Below are 6,126 nucleotides of genomic sequence, written 5' to 3'. Positions count from 1 at the left end.
ATTTCTATCAAATTACTTGCAAAGTATTATGGTTATCACTATTGCATAAAAATCAAAACCACTACTTTCATAACTATGAATATGACTATGTGGTGGGCAATGGAACCATGGATTGTGTTGATATGGTGGAGGTTCCATTGCACGGGTTTATATCCATCTAGGATTAAACAACAAATGTCGCCAGTGATTCTTGTGCCGTAATACCCGTGTTAACCATAAGATCCGGAGTGGGACGGAGTAGTCAAAAGTGTTTCCACCTCTCGTTCATCAACGGATGCGCTTACCGTAGAAGTTGTGTCTGGCGGAACAACCGGAGGGTGGGGATCCCATTCTAATTCCCCACGGTAAAGCATTGCTTGCCGTAGCGGCTTGTGTCTTGCGGAACAACCGGAGGGTGGGGATCCCATTCTAATTCCCCACGGTAATGCGGTCTATGATGGGTTGCAGCTACCGGCGTAGGAGTGTATGGTAGAGCCCAAGCACTCGTCGTCGTGGTCGGGGTCCACCCTGAAATTACGGGAATAATGGGACCGGCGTGGACCCAGGGTCGGGGCATGCAACAAAGGGTGGGTGTTCGAGGTAGCGGAGGAACATGATTGGCTAGACCTTATACCGGGCCTCACACCGAAGGAAGTGTGGACGGGAAAGCTGCCCGGTTGGCACCAAGGTTAAGATCTCTTATGGGTAAAGCAACACACCTCTACAGAGTGTAATGAATCGTGACTCGTCACTCCCTGTTCCGGGATTGAGGAACTGCGAACGCGGCCGGAAAGGAGCTCCATGAAGTTCTAGTAAACCGGTGAAGGCCGACGGACATAGCTCTTTGAAATAAAAGCAATCTCTTGAAGAAATGTTTATCAAAACTTGCATTGATATTAGACTTTCTGGTCTAATATCGTAGCTAGTGCATTAAACACCTCTTATCTATAATGAACTTGTTGAGTACGCTCGTACTCATACCACTCTTAAATCCCGTGCTTAGATTGTCTGAATCGTCTGGAGGAGGACTACGACAACAATGAAGGAGCCGAGATCATCGGCTACGAAGAACCAGACCTCTCAGGAGGAGTTGAAGGCGTAGACTACCTCATCGTCTACGGATCCGGAGAGGCTTCCGGAGGAGAACAAGTCTAGGGATATCCGCTAGTAGTAGTAACCGAGCAGCCCGAACTCTTAGTATTTAGCCGCTCGATGAAATAAATGTTTAGTTTAATGAAACTCGGTATTGTAAGTTAAGTTGGGTTCACCTCGAACCCAGGAGTATTCATCTTAGGACCCAAGAGGAGCTCCAAGACGACATGTGTATGTTAATTGTAATAATATGTGAATGAGTTATGGACCCTGCTATGTTCTGTTGTACTACTCTGAGGGATGTAATATTTGCGGAATGGTACTTCGTGAATGTTATATCAACGACTGGCATACTACAACATGCAGTGGTATGCAGGGTCACCACATTATTCATTGTGTTTTAGTCATCGGATAAAGAAGATATGGCATGGGGTATGGCTTGCAAAACACGGTTGTGTGAGCTTGGACGGAAAGTCACATGATTAGAAAGAATTGAATAATCCAAGGTATAAATGAAGAATATTTATGCTTTACAAAAGCATGAAAAGAATTCGGAACGACTTATGTGAATTGAATCACATAAGTGACAAATAGTGCAACAACAATACTACTGAATAAGTGTGACAACAATTACTCAAAATAGTATGAATTACACATAGGCTTGGGTATGAACAAACGATATATAGAATTACTCAATTTACTCATTTGTAAGTTGAATAGCTTTTAAACTAAGTTAAAGGACTAAATGAAAAACAATTTAGATAGACACGATATTGATTCAAGATAGTGTCTAGTGGTATTGGTGTGTGGATGGGATCATAAGTTTCACCTTCACAGAAGAATCATGTTGAGAAATGATTATAGAAATCTATAATGGATATATACTCAAATTCTCATATTTGAATTTGAATATTTGCAAAGTGATTCAATTATTTTGGACGGTGGTGCTATTGGATGGAGTACTGTAAAACAAGACCTATGCAATTGGGTTCACTTCGAAATAATTTTTAAACTCAAGTTATGATCAGATTAGTGATTTGAATGAATTTGAACGTATCAAGTTTGTGCACATAACAACTTTGATATTTTCTGATTCCATGATATTCCACCTGTTCTAAGGATTCCAGAGACTACAAAATTGTTAATTTTGGACCATTAGATTATTTGATATAATTTTTATAGTGAAAAAGGATTAATTAAATCATTTGAATTATGATTCGAAAACTAATACATAACATATACATTATTTTTGCATATTTGGATTCTACATGTTATAAGCTTTCCAACGATATAAAGTTTGTAAATTTTGGACCTCTCGATGATTTTATAATGAATTTCTAAGTTGGGCACATAATCTGATATTTAAAATTTAAATTTAAAATGAGTTTGACCGAGTTTGACTGAGACGCTGACTGGACTGCTGATCGTACCGCTGACCGTACCGCTGACTGTACCGCTGACTGTACTGCTGACTGTAGTTTGACTTTGACCAGACCGAGTTGACTATGCTGATGTCATGATGATGTCATAAAGGTTGACAGAAAACTTTACTCAGATGGAAAAGCTTTCTACATCAAAGTTGTATAGAATTAATAGATCTATCTAACGCATAATTTACTTTTTACAACGAAATAATGAGTTTGACAAGATCTGGGTTATACCTTATAAGATCTGAATCTTGTATTACGTTTTTCTCCTTGCTCGCTGAACGAAACAAGATGAGGCTTGCGGCAATTGAAAGATCTTGACGAGAGGAACAACTTCCGTGTTGAAGTCATGACGATTCGAGATCGTTTTGAAACTCGATTTGGCTCCGGTTGACTCGAAATAGATCCGTAGATGAGCGATAAATTGATACTTCAAATCGAAAAACTTCCAACATTAAAGTTGTAGAGGATGATCGGATCTACATACTCATCAAAGGAATTTAGATTTCTAATTGAAGATTCCCTTTGTCAGATCTGACGTCTTGCGATACAAAATTATCCGTGTATGGTGGACGAAAAGAGATGAGATTGGTCGGGATTGAAAGATCTCGACGAGATCTACAACTTTCGTGTAGAGCCCGAAGCGATTTGAGGTGGTTCTGGGGGTCAAAACAACGAGTTGAGATTTCGTTGATCTAGGTTTCGAGAGGAGGAAAGGGAAAACGAAACTACGACGTGGTGGTGGTGGGCCATAGGTCGGTGGAAAAGGTGGACTTCAAAGTTACGAACACGTAGAAACAAACGGATCTGAAATCGGAGTTGTGTAGCTCAAAAAAAGTTGATTTAAGTGGAGATAAGTTTTGGCAAAACGAAAATCTTTTCGTGCCAGACACGAACAGGAGCTCCATCGCTCGAGTGTGGCCGGTCGGTCCGGCTGGGCCTGGCCTGGCTGCGAGCTGGGCCGCTCGGTCCGGCTGGCCGGCCCGATTTCCTTTTTTTTCCTTCTCTTTTTCTTTTTCTCTTTACTTGTTTCTTTTATAAAATGAGTTTCGTAACTCCGATTTGAGTGAATCAAATTCCTATAAGTTTGTAAAATTATTTTTCTTCTTATAAGATAACATAAACACTTAAATTTTATAAATTATTATTTCATATTATTTTTATTACAATTATGCCACTATGGCTATATGTGAATAGTACATAAGTGTAGCAAACAAGTTTCTAAAATTTTGTAAAAATCGAAATAGTGTTTTAGGACAATCAAGAAACCTTTTTAAAATCCATTTGTGAAAATAAAATTATAATCATATACACTTGGCCTATATGGCTATTTGGGCAATATTTTGTAAGAAAAGTTTTCCAGGGTTTTGTTTTCTTAAAAAGAATTCCATTAAGGATTTGAAAACTTTGAAAGCAAGGATATGTTTGATTTTGAAAATACTTTAAAACCAAAATTCTTTAAAAATACTATTTTGGAATTAACTTGTAAATAACTTTTAAAAAGTTTTAATTCTTTGTGAATTTTCAATCAATTTCAAACAATCAAGCATCAAATTTATTTTTATTTGACATTCCAAAATTTAGAAAAATTTCGGGATGTGACACAAATAAGCAAGTATGTAAGAATCAATGCACTCAGTTGACACAAGTGTTTGCTCCTAAGATAGAAAGAAGTAGGTAAACTGACTCAATCATAAAGTAAAAGAATGGCCCTTCGCAGAGGGAAGCATGGATTACTATTTTTGTGCTAGAGCTTTTATTTTGAAAACATAGAAACAATTTTGTCAACGGTAGTAATAATTCATATGTGTTATGCATAAGACATCCTATAAGTTGCAAGCCTCATGCATAGAATACCAATAGTGCTCGCACCTTGTCCTAATTAGCTTGGATTTACATGGATTCTCATTGCATTACATATGTTTCAACCAAGTGTCACAAAGGGGTACCTCTATGCCGCCTGTACAAAGGTCCAAGGAGATAGATCGCATTTGATTTCTCGTTTTTGATAGATCTCAACTAAGGACATCCATACCGGGACAACATAGAAAACAGATAATGGACTCCTCTTTAATGCATAAGCATTCAACAACAGATAATATTCTCATAAGAGATTGAGGATTAATGTCCAAACCGAAACTTCCACCATGATTCATGGCTTTAGTTAGCGGCCCAATGTTCTTCTCTAACAATATGCATACTCAAACCATTTTATCATGATAAATCACCCTTACTTCAGACAAGACGAACATGCATAGCAACTCACATGATATTCAACAAAGGTGTAATAGTTGATGGCGTCCCCAGAAACATGGTTATCGCTAAACAAGCAACTTATAAGAAATAAGACACATAAGCTACATATTCAATACCACAATAGTTTTTAAGGCTATTTTCCCATGAGCTATATATTGCAAAGACAAGGAATGAAATTTTAAAGGTAGCACTCAAGTAATTTACTTTGGAATGGCAGAGAAATACCACATAGTAGGTAGGTATGGTGGACACAAATGGCATAGGTTTTGGCTCAAAGATTTCGATGCACGAGAAGTATTCCCTCTCAGTACAAGGCTTTGGCTAGCAAGGTTGTTTGAAGCAAACACAAGTATGAACCGGTACAACAAAACTTACATAAGAACATATTGCAAGCATTATAAGACTCTACACTGTCTTCCTTGTTGTTCAAACACTTCACCGAGAAAATATCTAGACTTTTAGAGAGACCAATCATGCAAACCAAATTTCAACAAGCTCTATGGTAGTTCTTCATTAATAGGTGCAAAGTACATGATGCAAGAGCTTAAACATGATCTATTTGAGCACAACTATTGCCAAGTATCAAATTATTCAAGACAATATACCAATTACCACATGAAGCATTTTCTGTTTCCAACCATATAACAATGAACGAAGCAGTTTCAACCTTCGCCATGAACATTAAAAGTAAAGCTAAGAACACCAGTATTCATATGAACGAGCGAAGCGTGTCTCTCTCCCACACAAGCATGAATTTATTCAGAGAATGAAAATAACAAAACGAAAATAAAAGCACATAGACGCTCCAAGTAAAGCACATAAGATGTGACGGAATAAAAATATAGTTTCACTAGAGGTGACCTGATAAGTTGTTGATGAAGACGGGGATGCCTTGGGAATCCCCAAGCTTAGATGCTTGAGTCTTCTTGAAATATGCAGGGATGAACCACGGGGACATCCCCAAGCTTAGACTTTTTCACCCTTCTTGATCATATTGTATCATCCTCCTCTCTTGATCCTTGAAAACTTCCTCCACACCAAACTCAAAACAATCTTATTAGAGGGTTAGTGCATAATCAAAAATTCACATATTCAGAGGTGACATAATCATTCTTAACACTTCTGGACATTGCACAAAGCTATTGAAAGTTAATGGAACAAAGAAATCCATTCAACATAGCAAAAGAGGCAATGCGAAATAAAAAGGCAGAATCTGTCAAAACAGAACAGTCCGTAAAGACAAAATTTTTAGAGGCACTTAACATGCTCAGATGAAAAAGCTCAAATTGAATGAAAGTTGCGTACATATCTGAGGATCACTCACGTAAATTGGCAGATTTTTCTGAGTTACCTACAGAGATACCTACTCAAA

Source organism: Lolium rigidum, chromosome 6 (assembly GCF_022539505.1).
Source record: "Lolium rigidum isolate FL_2022 chromosome 6, APGP_CSIRO_Lrig_0.1, whole genome shotgun sequence".
Classification (NCBI taxonomy): Eukaryota; Viridiplantae; Streptophyta; class Magnoliopsida; order Poales; family Poaceae; genus Lolium; species Lolium rigidum.
Note: the sequence above shows the minus strand (reverse complement) of the source record.